This window comes from Rana temporaria, chromosome 12 (assembly GCF_905171775.1).
Source record: "Rana temporaria chromosome 12, aRanTem1.1, whole genome shotgun sequence".
NCBI classification, from domain to species: Eukaryota; Metazoa; Chordata; class Amphibia; order Anura; family Ranidae; genus Rana; species Rana temporaria.
In genome coordinates this window covers 114,702,116-114,718,000 of record NC_053500.1, presented here as the reverse complement: position 1 = coordinate 114,718,000, position 15,885 = coordinate 114,702,116, and the positions used below count along the sequence as shown (strand labels likewise).

Here is a 15,885-nt window from a genome sequence, read left to right as displayed (position 1 = left end):
GACAAGGAGAATGCCTTAGCCAAAACACGGATGCTGGAATGAGGGGCAGAAGCGCTAGACGCTTCTAAAAGTGTTGGGTGCTAAGAGTAGCTGTGACATCACTACCCCGATCATGTGACAATACTTGTGTCTACTAATTGGATGCTAGACCCTAGCATTGTCAAAGGGTTCGAGTCGCTGAACAGAATTACAACTATATTCAAATATTAGTTTTAATATATAGCTGTTTCCCTAGAGTTTATCCAAAGAGTAATATTGTGCTTGTGTGGCACGTTGAAACAGGAATGTGACTCACACTTTTTATTTTTAGTTGCTCTGGTGCGGTTTCAAAAGGCGTTCCCCCACAACACAACAACTGCATTCATCACAAGAAGAAAGAAGGGGCCACAGAAGAACTTCCATGATTCATTGGGAATGGATATGTTGCATGAAGACAGGAGGTGAGTGCTAGATTTAACGCACAACACACTCAGTAAAATGTACAAAGAACTTTAAGGTAGTCAGAAAACAAGCAAAGCTGGTCTGCATGACACGATTTTATAATCTTCAACCCTGCCCATCAATATGTAAAAACTAGCTCTGCAAAATTCCTTACCAGGAACGATGTGAAATAATCATACAGTAGAATATGTTAAATTTAATAAGGTTGAACTTTTTGATTGAGAGCCGTGAAATGTTCTTGTGATGGTTGAATTAATCATGGTACAATTACTAATTGCCCTTCGTATGAACTTGATGATGACACGTGCTGATCTTGTATTTTTGGAAGTATCCTTTGTCCTTTACGTGGAACATACATGCGTCAGGTTTTATGTCATTGACATTTGCAACCCAAGTGGTTGCATACATCAACCTTATTTTTTTAAATCCTTTATTTTTGGTGACAAAATAAACAATATACACAAAATAAAAAGTAGTATCTTCTAGTCACCAACAATGGTTCACATAGAAAGAAGTTTGGTTCGCATAGTAGTAGTCGTATAAAATGTCAGGAGTAGAAAGGAGTGTTCTGCTTTAAGGAACAATTGCCGAGGTGGGACGTCCATCATAGGCCTGCAAAGGGCAAGTGAGAGGTTACACATGTGGACTGAATGCACGTCAATGGAGGGGAAGCATAATGCACTCCGCCAAAAAATTTCCCTAAGAGAAGTTAGAGATATGTGAAACTACACAACTGGGAAAGAGAAAAGAAAAAAAAAGAGAGAGGGTAAAAAGGGTGTGGGAGAGGGAAGGGGGGGGGGGACTACCCCCTCGGTCTAGTACAGTGTCGTTTTTGAGGGGCTCTTTATACTTATCAGAGAAAATGAATTGGGACCAGGAAAACCATGTTTTTGAAGCGGGCCTCCTGTCTCCTCAAATAAGAGGTAGGGTGCTCCATCTGCATAATACTGATTAAACTACAGTGGGGGTGTGGTTGATTTCCAGTGGGCCAAGATACAGGCGATATTTCTGTTTAGAAAGCGTGCTAAGATACAGTGGACAGGCAGCTGGGTCCTGGTTCTGGGATAGGGTGTAGAGATCGTGCCAGAAGGGGCAGATCCGTAGACATGACCAAAAAACTTTGAGCAAGGTGCCTTCATGAGATTCCACACCTCCAGCCAGTAGGATCTACATTGGGGAACATGTGATGTAGTTTCACTAGATCATTATACCATCGTGCTTATAACCAGATTCTTGTAGTCTCGAAGAGATAGAGGACGTGCTAGATAAACTCCTTCTGTTCCAGAACTATAGCGCTAGATCAGTCTACTAGTCTGAGATGAAGATAGGAGTGTATGCATCTGGAGAGGTGCGGAGCATAAAACAAAGGGAGTGAAACACTGTCGAAGGGATGAGGTGTGTGTGTAAAACTATCTTCGAAGGGTGTGCAGGGGTGACCTTCTGCGAATAAAGGGATGAGAGGTAGTGTATGACTTGAAATGCCTGCCATGAAGGTAAAGGGGGGTTCACCATCAACTATATGGCTTGAACAGGTTTTCATGTGGCATAGTCATGAAAATCTTTTAATCGAAAGTGGTTTGTCATGAAAGTTGGATGAAACTTGAGGTCACTAAGCCTGAGTGGGAATTCTGGGTTCCCTATGATGGGAAACATAGGCGAGGTGACAACCATGTTAATCACCTTAGGTTTGGTTTTAAAGATGACCTTGAAGGTGGCTCCAATGATCGATTGATCTCTGAAGGCAGTGGGACAAAAATCCGACAACCATGAGACTTCTTCCAGGGAAACAGGAGTTCTTAAGTCTGCTTGCATCAGTCTAGTACCCTGACCAAATGGAAACATCTATAGTAATGCAGTGGGTTGGAAAACCCTATTCCTCTGAAAAAGTTTGGGCATAGTGACGTTATTTACCTTGATTGGGGTTGGGCAGTCCGCCATAGAAACTGTAATTCCTTTTAACCTGGTATAGGAAGTTTGGTGGAATAACAATTGGAAGGGTTTGGAAGAGATATAATATGTGCAGGAGCATTCATTTCTAAAATACATTTTTTTCCGAACCAGGTGTGCAACGCCACTTTCCCAAGTCCTTACGAAAAGAAAAAAGCAGGGGAGGAAAGTATTCTTTGAATGTAGTGGCCAGGGTTTGGGGGAGAAAAATCCCCAAGTATTTCAATTTCCCCATACCCTGTTTAAATGAAAAGTTTGATTGCAGGTTGCTTAATCAGTGTGCGTGTGTGTGGGGGGGGGGGGCAAGGCTGCATGGACCACTCATGGTCAGAGTAAGGAGCTGGCGGAGGACAGAACACAGCCTGCATCTCTTTCATGCTCTCTTCCCCTCTCCACTGCTTTCTAACCACCTCTAGCTCCTAGTTAGCAGGAGAAGTGACACTGCAATCACTACTCTTGTTATCATATAGTGGTGAAACCAAAGGGAGCCCTTAGCAGACAAAGCTTTGCAGGGCCAAATCTAGAGAGTGCCTAGCAAGAGCCATTGACAAGGGGGTACCATCAGTCCTACTGTAGGGGGCCCAAGAACAGGGGTTGTCAGGTGTGACGGGATGAGAGGACAGTTACAGAATGATACACTGTCTCTCCCTCCAGCAACTGAAAGCTGATTTCTTCCCCTCTCCCTTCTGCCAGCTTTCAGCTGCTGGGGGAAGAGACACAGACAAAGTGCATTGCTCTTTAACTGTCCTTCCATCCTGCCCCACTGATCTCCCTCCCTGTGCTGCCCACATCTGATTTCCCCCTATGTGCCCGGGCCATGCGTTTACTCTGCTTCAGTTTATGAATGGACTGGAGACTCAGAGAAAGGACTCAGAGAAAGGAACTGAAGAATCTGTGTCCTCAAATTTTCTCAAAGATAAAATGACAGGGGGTCTAATTCCTACCCTCCACCCCTTCCTGTAAAAAAGGAAAGAATAATTTAAAAAATTTCAGAAAAATTAAGGGCTCATTCACACGGGTTCTCTGGCCCATACAGTGTGAATGAGAGATTTGTTTGTGAAGTTGGAGCCACCTGTTTTAGGCTGGGTTCACACTACGGTTTTCCCGTCCGTCAGCCGCATACGATTTCAGTATCGAAAACGTACGGGCCCGGACGGGAAAACGTATAGATAGAGAATCCATTGCAAATCGTATGCACTCAGATGCATCCGGGTGCGTACGATTTGCTGGCAAAACGTTTTTTAAACGTACGCAAAACCGTGTTCAACCACGGTTTTGCGGTCGTTTTTAAAACAGTATGGCAACCGCATACGTTTTCCTTTAACATTAATGTCAATGGAAAACGTACATATGTGCGGTTCCATACGTTCCCGTCCGTTTCAGCCGCATACGGTTTTTCATATAAATCGTATGCGGCTGACGGACGGGAAAACCGTAGTGTGAACCCAGCCTTAGGAGGATGCAGTGGCTGCATGAACACAGCCGCAGGTCCTAATTTGATAAGTGTGTAGGTGTGGGTTAGTGGCCACGAGTGCACACCTGTGGCTGTGTTCGTACAGCTTCTGCATCACCCATAGCGTAACACAGACTCATGCACACAACAATAGCCAAATTAATCACTTCAGCCCGGAAGGATTTACTGCGAAGCTTTAACTGACAAATTGCACAGTCGTGCGATGCTGTACCCAAACAAAGTTGAAGTTCCTTTTTTTACCACAAATATAGCTTTCTTTTGGTGGTATTTGATTACCTTTGTGTGTTTTATTTTTTACGCTATAAATAAAAAAGCAACAATTTTGAAAAAAAAATATGTATTTTTTACTTTCTGCTATAATACATATCCCCCCCCCCCCCCCCAAAAAAAAAAATGTTATATATATATATATATATATATAACAACACATTTATTCATCAGTTTAGGCCAAATGTATTCTGCTACATATTTTCTGGTAAAAAAACAAACAAAACACAAGCAGCATATATTGATTTGTTTGCGCAAAAGTTATAGCGTTTACAAAATAGGGGAAAGATTTAGGGACTTTTTATTTTTACTAGTAATGGCGGTGATCTGCGATTTTTAGCAGGACATTGTGGCGGACACATCTGACCCTAAGTGACACTTTTTGGTGACTAGTGACACCAATACAGTGATCAGTGCTATATAAATGCCACAGGCAGGGGAGGGGTTAAGTGTTCCCTAGGGAGGCATTTCTAATTGTATGGGGGACGGACATACTGGGAGAAGAGAGAGATCGCTGTTCCTGATCACTAGGAACAGCTGATCTCTCTCTCCGCCCCTGTCAGAATGGGTATCCGCCTTGTTTAAAAAGGCAGATCCCTGTTCTGCCTCTCTTTCCCGTGATTGCGAATGGCCGGCAGACATCGAGTCCACTGCACCCGCGGGTGAGCTCCCATGGCACACGGTGGGCGCACGCCCGCAAAAGCAAGTGCACAGAACGACATAGCGTTACGTCGATTGGCTCGGGGGAGCCAACCTGCCGCAGTATATACCATGGGCTTCTTGGCTGCTTCTCTGATTAATGCTCTCCTTGGCCGCCCTGTCAGTTTAGGTGGACGGTCATGTCTTGGTAGGTTTGCAGTTGTGCCATACTCTTTCCATTTTCAGATGATGTATTGAACAGTGCTTCATGACATGTTCAAAGCTTGGGATATTTTTTTTAACAATTAACCCTCCTTTAAACCTCTCCATAACTTTACCCGTGACCTGTCTGGTGTGTGCTTTGGCCTTCATGATGCGGTTTGTTCATTAAGGTTCTCTTACAAACTTCTGAGAGCTTCACAGAACAGCTGTATTTATACTGAGATTAAATTACACACAGGTGAACTCCAGTTACTAATTAGGTGACTTCTAAAGGCAATTGGTTCAACTAGATTTTAGTTAGGAGGATCAGAATAAAGGGGGCTGAAAACAAATGCACATCCCACTTTTCACATATTTATTTGTTAAAAAAATTGAAAACCATTTATCATTTTCCCTCTACTTCACAATTATGTGCCACTTTGTGTTGGTCTATAGACATGTGCATTCGTTTTCATCCGAAAGCATTTTTGTCCGAATTTCTGGGATTTTCGTTTTCGTTTTAACAATAACGAACGATAACGAACGTGCAGAATCTGAAATCCAAAAGATCCAACATAAAAATGCTTTATTTTTCTTTCGTTGTAACAACAGTTCGATACAGATAGAAGATTCGACATGACGGTAAGAATATCGATCTGTGTCTATCGAACCTGTGGTCAAATGTGCCCAACCTAACTCTATTAGTCCAAGATTATTCGACACAGAGCGGAAAGATTTGACATTAAGACATGAAGATTCGACAAAGCAGATAAAAGCATATGATCGCAGTGAGTGGACATTTATGGTCAATTGCTCCGCCCATAGGCTATAGAAGAATTCTAAAGTTGGTTGACTAGTAATGATAATAAATATAATTATTACTAGTCATACAACATTAGAATTCTACTATAGCTTGTGGGCAGAGAATTTGACCGGAAATGTGCGATTGCAGCGTCATACAGTTTAGCTACTTCGTCGAATCTTCTTAGAACATTCGATAGACACCATAAGCCTTCAATTGACAGATTCAACCTTAATTGATTTGGATTTTCGGGAGTAACTAAATAAATGTATTTTTCGGATGAAAGCGAAATTCCAAAACGAAATAATTCAGTGTGCACATGTCTATTGGTCTATCACAAAAAATTACAATAAAATACATTTCTTTTTACGTTTTGGCAAAATGTGGAAATTTCAAGGGGTGTGAATACTTTTTCAAAGCACTGTATGTGAATGATTGAATAATTATTTTTGTGTATTTTTGGAGAAAATATTGTTTTTGCATTTTCAGTTGGGGGGGGGGGGGGCATCAGGTAGACTGTATTGGACCCTGTTATTTCCAATGGCAGCCACATGCAGCACCATGGATGCATCTAATAAATTTCAACACCAAACTCTCAAGATATGGAAAGCCAGCAGGTGATTCAACAAGCCTCGTGAGGTATATAAACTATATTAATCATAACAAATCACAGCAACAAAAACAAAAAGGGATTGGAGATAGATGGATCAAAGCATGAGAACAATATCGAAACCAGCCAACTCACAACAACAACTGAAATTTAGGATGGGCCAGTTGCTTTTTTGAGACACACAAAAATATTTATTGAACCAATGAAACTCTTAAGCCTCATACACACGACCAGTTTTCCCAGCAGGAAAACTGCCAGGAGAGCGTTTGGCCGGGAAAACCGGACGTGTGCATGTTTCCTCGCAGTTTTTCCATCAGGAAAACAGCCGGGAATCCCAGCGGGAAAATAGAGAACCTGCTCTCTATTTTCCCGTCGGGATTCCCAGCGTTTTTTTTTCAGATCTACTACTTTCCTATGGGAAACACTGCGAGGCAGTGCTGATGGAGCATACACATGGCCGGAATTCCCGGCCAAAGCTCCATGACAGTTTTCCTGCCGGGTTCTCGGCTTTCCCCTCGGTTTTCTCGGCTGACTTTTTACCGCCGAGAAAACCTGAGTTTACAGGACTTGATTTATACACCAGTATATTCTGTATCACCTTACAAATAACATCGCACCATTCAATTCCTAACCTAGATGAAACTTACAACTCAATATTCCTACCATACACACAAGGACACTCAACAGGACAGACAATCACACTGATGATCTTCGGCTGCATTCAGCTCTTTCGTTCCTTTAGTCAATTTAGGAATTTAAGTAATAAAACACAATACACCTGCGCTCGTAATATCTTAAAACACTCAAGCAAAAGCAGCTAGCCAAGTTTTCTTGGTATAAAACAACTATACAACTAAAATATAAATGCAGTGTTTTTGCATTAAGAACAAATGAAGTCCATATCTGTAGGAGATTAAAAAGTTCAAGGATAAGGCCCCTGATGACATCTGTTTATGATGAAACGCATTGGACAGAACTTGGTCACGTGACATCGCCACGTATGGTAGTCAGCCATTTTGTTGGTTGGTTTTACCCAACACTGTGTGTGAGTACTTTGGTTGTTTTTAATAAATGTTGTTATCATTAATACTGCTCAATGAAGTGTCTTCTTGCCTATTCACATATCTTGCATAATCTGAGGCCCTGTCTTTGATGGAGTGTGCCATAACCTGGGGAATACAGACACCAGGAGGTCTTGTGGATATTGAAATTTGGAGTGGATTGTAACTAAGCGTTTTTTGACCGCTTTTGGCAAATGGGTCCATCATATAGGGTAAGGCCTCATTCACACTTGGCCGTTCGGGTCCGTCTGTCGGCGGACCTGAACGGCCACTCCATGCATCGCTATGGAGCGTCGGATGTCAGCGGAGACATGTCCGCTGACATCCGACCCGATCCGACCCGCTAAAAACAGACATATGGGGGCCACGTCCCCATCCGTCCATGCGGATCAGATCGGGTAAGATAACATGCTGTCCGTTTTCATCAGATCGCTCCATAGGGACACAGCGGGGCCCGACAAGCCCCTCCCCGCTCAGTGAACAGAGAGGAGCTTGTCATCGTCGACTCAGCGGAGATCTGCGGACTGATCTCCCGCTGAGCCGACGGGAGCAGGCGGACTCCGCCAAGTGTGAATGAAGCCTAAGGGTCAATGTGTACTTCTGCTGTTGGTGGTGGACATCTCATAGCACCTTTCTGTGTGGAACCTTATCCTTCAACTCTATCATCTCCAACAGATATGGACTTCAAAAGCACTGTATTTATATTTTATCAGGAATTTAAGTGACACTAAAGGAAATCCTAACTCTCTAAAAATAACCCATACACATACACTACTTATAGAGGAGCTTCAGTCCCCTAGGAAAAAATTAAAAGCCAGCTACAAATATTGTAGGCGGTTGGAGCGGAAGTGGGAGGGGGTACCTGTCAAAATCAAATACACGCTCCCTCTCTCCTCCCCAAAAGCTCTATTTCAGAAAAAGGAGCTGAGGAGGACTTAAAGCGGAACTTCCTGTTTTAGGTGGAGCTCCCCTTTAATGGCCCTGCATTTTTCATGGAATTATTTCTTACTGTATTTTTCTGTCTCCTTGTAATGTCTTTTGTGAGCACCCAAACCTCTGCTTTTCCTCCGCTCACTTCTGTTTATTTGCAACAAGCAGTGCATGCGTAAGTGACCTGGACTGGAAAGTGCTTCCCATCACACTGTCCCAGGTCCCCCCTGCTTTTTCCTTGGACAGAGCAACCACAAACCTGTCTTATAGAAGCAATTCCACCATCTTATGTCACATTTCTCCCATCCAGAGACCCACATACTATCACAATCCCAGCCAGAGGCCTGCTACGCAGTTTAAAGGAATGTCCACTCCATTGCATTTTAACCGTTTACTGCATTCATTGAAGGGTTTGTAAAGGATTTTTTTTTTATCTTATTAGCTTCCTTTACCTTAATGCAGTGCTGTTTTCATGTCCTCATTGTTCGTTTTTGCTCTCAAGTTGCTGCAATTCTTCTCTGATCTCCACACTTCCTGGTTGTCTGTTTTCCACAGTACTGGGAGCTTTCTCTCTGTGGTCACTAATCAAGAAAGGTGTGATTACTGTGTGTCTAAAACCCCTCAGCACCAATCAGTTTCATTTTCCAAACCATCACTGCCCTGTATTGGCTCTGTGGCTCTGTACAGCAGAGAAGCAACATGCAAAAACGAAACTAGAAACTGCAGGTACATTATATGATTGATTTTTATCTATTTTGAATCGTTTTTAAAAGGAATCAGTTAACTATTATGGGCCATATTCTTGTAGAAAGTAGGCGGGCGGCGCGTAAGCCATTTACACTCCGCCGCCCCAACCTACAGGAGCAAGTGCTGTATTCCCCAAACACTTGCTCCGTAGTTTGGGGCGGCGTAGTGTAATTGGCCCGGCGTATCCCTGCGTAAATCCAAGGGGGCGGCTTCTATTTAAATTAAGCGCGCCCCCGATTCGAACGAACTGCGCATGCGCCGGGCTTAAAATAGCCCAGTGCGCATGCTCCAGTTCTCGTCGTAAAACGTCAATGACGCCGACGTGTGCGTCATTGACGTAAAGTCGTATTCAAGAACGACTTAGTAAAACGACGTACCCGACGGGAAAACACGACGCGGACCCGACGCCATACTTAAAGCGGTGGTTCCCCCTTAAAAACAACTTTTTTTTATTCCACTGGCCCCCCACATTACAATCGAATTAAGGCTATTATTTTTTTTTTGCTGCTGTACATACCTTGATACAGCATCTTCACCCGTGCATCCGGGTTGCGAGTCCCGCGGGAGTGGGCGTTCCTCACATGTGTTTGATTGACATTTTTCGGAAAAACGAGCTCCCCCCTGTCGCGTCAGCCGCGTCACGGTTGGCGAAAGGAGCCGAACGGCGAGTCGGCGCTATACTGCGCATGCGCATAGCCGTTCGGCTCCTTTCGCCAATCGTGACGCGGCTTACGCGACGGGGGGAGAGCTCGTTTTTGGGAAAAACATCAATCAAACACATGTGAGGAACGCCCACTCCCGCGGGACTCGCAACCCGGATGCACGGGTGAAGATGCTGTATCAAGGTATGTACAGCAGCAAAAAAAAAATAATAGCCTTAATTCGATTGTAATGTGGGGGGCCAGTGGAATAAAAAAAAGTTGTTTTTAAGGGGGAACCACCCCTTTAACATGGCCTACGTGGGACTGGCGTAAGGTTACCCCTCATATAGCAGGGGTAACCTTACGCCTACGCAAACGACGTAAGCGACGGTTACGCAACGCAAATTTGTTCGGGAATCGGCGTATCAGGCTCATTTGCATAAACAAATGAGACCTGAACGTAAACGCCACCTAGCGGCCGGCGGAATAATTACATTTAGGATCCGACAGTGTATGTGACTTACACTAGTCGGATCCTAGCTTAAATCCGGCGTATATTGTTTTGTGAATACAAAACAATGATACGCCGGCGGGAATTTCGAATTACGCCGGTGTATCAGTAGATACACCGGCGTAACTTGTTTAAGAATATGGCCCTATGTCTCTATACCCTGTAAACAGTCATTTCAGCAAAAAAAAAAATTATTTACAACTCCTTTAAGTGCTTCTTGTACACATTTCCATTACAGATTAATATCACATCCGACTAAAGCTGGATACACACTATACAATCTTCTTTAGATTTTTTCCTTTAGATTTACCAAAATCATATAATAAAGGGTCAAACCTAAACACTTTTAATTTGTATGCAATCAGGCAGGCCCTTGCACTACATAGTTGAAGGTAAATCTAAAGGAAATCGAACAACAAAAGTTGTACAGTGCGTATCCAGCTTTACTGATAGTCTTGCAGTGAAGATCACCAGTTTCATGAAATTACATTCTGACAGCAGTCCTTAGACAGTGCAGAACTAGTTATCTGATTTCAGCCATCTTCACACTTTTTCCTACTAAGCCCCACAATACTGGTTCAGCTCACTATATTGATTCTCAGTCCTAGGCCCCGAGGCCTACAGACCTGTAGTTAAAGGTCAGAGGTGGCAAGGTCTCTCCATCTGCACCCTACATTGTGCCAAATTGTCCAACTTAGCAGTCCTTCCCAGCTGAGCACTCTCACTCTCTCCTCCAGGATGCTGCCCAGGGGTAACCTGCTCACATAGCCCACTCCACTCAGCCCTCATTCACAGCTGGTATTTATATGGGCACCATCTTCATCGATGACCTCACTAAAGGAGGGTCAAAACTTAAATGGGCACTAACACCTGCCAACACTCCTCCCCCGTCTCCGTGCCACCGACAGTGGTTTCCCATAATAGGGAAGATGGCTTATATAACCCATAACAAACAGCAGTAAAGTATATATAATTTATTTATAAAACAATAAACAAAGACATGGAACATCATGCACGAACAGTTACTAACCAGGATATAATTGTGTAAACAGCATATGCAAGTATGAACAATCAGCAAACCACCATCCAAAGTGACTTACACAGGATGCATAAATGCAGTCTATACATAGTAACAACATAAACTTGGTAAAGCAACAGAGAACCAGCAGCAACAGGCTGTCAGGTCAAAACTACATAGAGTAGTTAACCACTTCCATACCAGGCACTTAGGCACCTATCTGCCCAAGCCAATTTTCAGCTTTCAGCGCTGTCGCACTTTGAATGACAATTGCGCGGTCATGCTACACTGTACCCAAACTATTTTTTTATCATTTTGTTCCCACAAATAGAGATTTCTTTTGGTGGTATTTGATCACCTCTGCGATTTTTATTTTTTGCGCAACAACTAAAAAAAAAAGAAATTTTTGAAAAAAATAAAGTTTTTATTTTTTTCTGTTATTTTTTTGTGAATAAGTATGTTTTCTTCTTTGATTACAGGCACTGATATGGCAGCACTGATGGGTACTGTTGAGGCAGCACTGATGGGCACTGATAGGCGGCATTGATGGGCACTGATAGGAGGCACTCATAGGCGGCACTGTTGGGCACTCATAGGCGGCACTGATGGGCACTCATAGGCGGCACTGATGGGCACTCATAGGCGGCACTGATGGGCACTCATAGGCAGGACTGGTGGGCACTGATGGGTGGGCACTGGGCATGGGTGGGCACTGAGAGGTGGCACTGATGGACACTGAGGGGTGGCACTGATGAACACTGAGGGGTGGCACTGATGAACACTGAGGGGTGGCACTGAGGACATTGCTGGGCATCACTTGTTTATCCCAGTGCCCATGTTGTCAGTCAGTGCCCATTTGTGGGCACTGATTAGCATCTTTCTAATTTTTTTTCTACTGCCCCCTTCCCTGGTGGTCCAGTGTGGGCTTCCCTGGTGGTCCAGTGTGGGCATTCAAGGTGGGGCTGCGCTGATAAACAATCAGCGCGAACCCCCCTGTCAGGAGAGCCACCGATCGGTTCTCCTCTACTCGCGTCTGTCAGATGCGAGTGAGGAAGAGCCATCAACGGTTCTTCCTGTTCACATCGTGATCAGCCGTAATTGGACGCGGCTGATCACGTGGTAAAGAGCAGCCGCCAGAGGCTCTTTACCGAGAACGGAGATGCAGGATGTCAGACTGACACCCCGCATCAACGATCGCCGCGCTGTGCGCCCCCACCACTTCCCGGACGTCAATTGTCTATTGACCAGGCGGGAAGTGGTTAAGGTCCAGAAACTCTCACCACTCTCCCATTCCCAGAAGTAGTGGGATAGTAGTAGTAGTGCATGCTATTGGGCCTGAACACCACCACTTTGTCTATGTGTGTATGTGGTGTAAGTGTGTATGTGGCACTCATAGTTCCATTCAAGATACACACGATAAAACTCATAATGAAAGAGCAGCCCTCCAATGCCCGAAGCCGCTTGTGCATCTTTAAGATGCTTCCAGACCACAATCTTGTATTATGTATTGCATGTTGCTGCTCTGCTTTAATCACCCTGAACAAGGTCTCAGGGCTCTACGGAAAGTCCAGTTTGTACAATTCCCAAACATGTTTTAGTAATCATTTCCCTTGTCCCTGACCTGAAGGTAAATATGGGACAGGCCATTAAGCAGCTTCCTGCACACCAGCAGATGCTCCTTTTTCTTCATCATCCTCACTGGGACACCATTCTTCCCAGGGATTGGGAACCTTTCGGTATCAACCCTTGCAGTCCCGGGGAACCCACCAATACACATTGCATCTTTTGCAGCCACCCCTACTGCCACTGCCTCCCTCAGGGCAACTCACAATGCCCCGGGCATTTACCTGCTCTGTACAATGGTTTTGACAGAGCAGCCCTGATTCTCCTCTTTGTGGGTCCCCCACCGACAGCACTCCTGGCTCCTCCCCCTTTACCAGTGCCCCCAATAGCAAGCTGCTTGCTATAGGGGTACTAGTGTGTGCTTGTTACGAGCCCCACTCTATGCATCCATAAGAAAACATAGCATTGTGGCTCGGCCCTGCTCTCACCTAATTGGCTCACTGGCTGTGATTGACAGCAGTGGGAGCCAATAGCTGTCTCAGCCAATGAGGAGAGAGAGGCCCAGAACAGCCAAGGCTCCCATGCACACTGCTGTATCAAGATGGGGAGTATTAGAGGGGGCTGTGGGGGAAGCAGCACACAGAAGGTTTTTTACCTTAATCCATAGAATGCATGAAGATAAAAACCTTCAGCCTTTACAACCACTTTAAGTCACAGACCTGCAGTTGAGGGTCAGGGGTGGCATGGACTCTCTATCTGCACCCTGCATTGTGCCAAATTGTCCCATTTTTAGTAGTCCTTCCTAGCTGGGCACACTCATATTCAAGATACTGCTCTACATAATGTTGTACAGGGGCAACCTGTTCCCATACCCCACTCCACTTGGGCCCCACCCACAGCTGGCATTTATAGGGGGCATCATCTCCACCCACTACATTAATAGAGGGGGTAAATCCTAAATGCGCACTAACACCTGCCAACACTCGTTAAATTTGGTCATGTGCACTACTCTACGCACACTACAAATCCCACAGTCCATAGTCCTTAGCCAGTCTCAGGAGCAAGAGAGGGTGGGTACACTGCTACATACATTGGGACCATAGAGAACTAACATAGCAACCTTCTAACAGGAGTTCAAATCATAGCATCAAAAAAAGGAATCTGGAAATTTGGAGCTCATCGGAACCCTCCCCCACTCCGGTGTCACATTTGACACCTTTCAGGGGGAGGGGGGTGCAGATACCTGTCTAAAGACAGGTATTTGCACCCACTTTCGGCCACACAGTCTGCGGGTAGACTGTGGTCAGGACGTTAGATCCCATCCCCTCCGTTGTGTTCTGGGAAACACACGGCTCCCAGAACACAGCGGGGACCAGTGAGCGTGGCGCACACAAGTCAATCAGCCTTACGGCTTCATGCTAGGAACCCTACTGCTCATTAGCGAGGCTCCGATCCTTTTCTACTGGCCACGTGACAGGGGGTGGAAGCCAGGCGGTGATGTCAATAGCTGTGGCCGTGGCTCCCAAAAGTGGGAAAAGGATACCTGTTAAAGACAGGTATCCCCCCCCCCCCCCCCCCAAGACAAATGAGCGAAAGTTCCACTTTCGGGTGGAACTCCGCTTTAAGAGTACATTATTGAATAGAATAACAGTATATTTTTTTAAACCAAAGTTAAGCATCATTTTAAAATCAATGTGGTTCCGACTTATAAAGGCTACACTTCTTTATATAATTTTTCAATTAATTTCTTTATAAGTTGTTTCATATGTCTCAGGGAATAAATATTGTAAATTAAATGTATTGCTATAATGTAACAAACAAAGTAATGTTATTTTTTTCCTGGAAATAAACTTTTATTCTTAGTTTTGGAACAGCAGGTTTTTATTGCTACTCCAAGATTACATTAGAGAGACTATTTTACTTATTTTTTTGTATAAGTAGCTACTGAGACAGAATGGTAACTTGCTGACTCAACAAGATTTACAGGTAGTGTCAAAACTCAGAAGAGAAATCCAATGTATTATATTTTAGAATGGTGTTACAACAAATGTATTTTCTATGTACCAGTATTTCTTGCAGGTGAAAAGACTTTTCTTTCACAAAGCCCTCTTCACCACTAAAAGCCTCCCTTACAAAGCGAGGGTCAAACCAAAACTAGCACATAACACAGAAAAGTTGGGAGCATCTATTTGAGGGACTGTACTCCTGGTAGCAAAAACAGAGGATGGAAGGGGGCACAGTCAAAAATACCAAAAAGAATGTCAGCAGGATACGAAGTTAGGAAAATCTATAAATTACTAACTATGAGCCCCAGATAGCTGTGAGTGCGCATCGGGGAACTTCTGTGCTGGCCGTGTCCCTTGGACACAGCCAATCACAGATCGCCGTGAACGGCCAATCGGAGTGGCAGTTTGGTAGGCGATCTGTGCGGCCAATAATAGAAGTTCTCATATGTAAACATATGAGATCATTTCTCATTGCCGGCTCTCGCAGACAGCGGTGCTGTCAGGGAGAGAGGAGACTGATCTGTGTCTCTTGTACATAGGGACACAGATCGATCACCTCCCCCAGTCACCCCCCTTCCCCCACAGTTAGAACACTATATAGGGTACACATTTAACCCCTTCCTCACCCCCTAGTGTTAACCCCTTCAATGCCAGTCACATTTATACAATAATTAGTGCATATTTATAGCACTGATTGCAGTATAAATGTGAATGGTGCCAAAAATGTGTCAAAAGTGTCCGATGTGTCCGCCATAATGTCGCAGTCCCAATAAAAAATCGCAGATCGCCACGATTACTAGTAAAAAAATAAAATAAAATAATAATAATTCTGTCCCCTATTTTGTAGGCGCTATTATATATTGTATTTTTTTTCAAAATTGTCGTTCTTTTTTGTTTATAGCGCAAAAAATAAAAACCGCAGAGGGGTCAAATACCACCAAAAGAAAGCTCTACTTGTGGGGAAAAAATACGTCAATTTTGTTTGGGAGCCACGTCGCACGACTTTGTCAGTTAAATCGACGCAGTG

The 15,885-nt window shown here is 44.2% G+C and overlaps 1 protein-coding gene across 1 annotated transcript in view; it reads left to right on the top strand.

Moving 5' to 3' along the window:
* Positions 1-352: 352 nt before the first annotated feature.
* LOC120918607 (protein-glutamine gamma-glutamyltransferase E-like) overlaps positions 353-15,885 on the top strand; it is a 45,652-nt gene continuing 30,119 nt past the window's right edge. The window contains exon 1 of the mRNA XM_040330279.1: positions 353-440. The gene's annotated coding sequence lies outside the window, so the exon portion shown is untranslated. The remainder of the gene's footprint in view (positions 441-15,885) is intronic.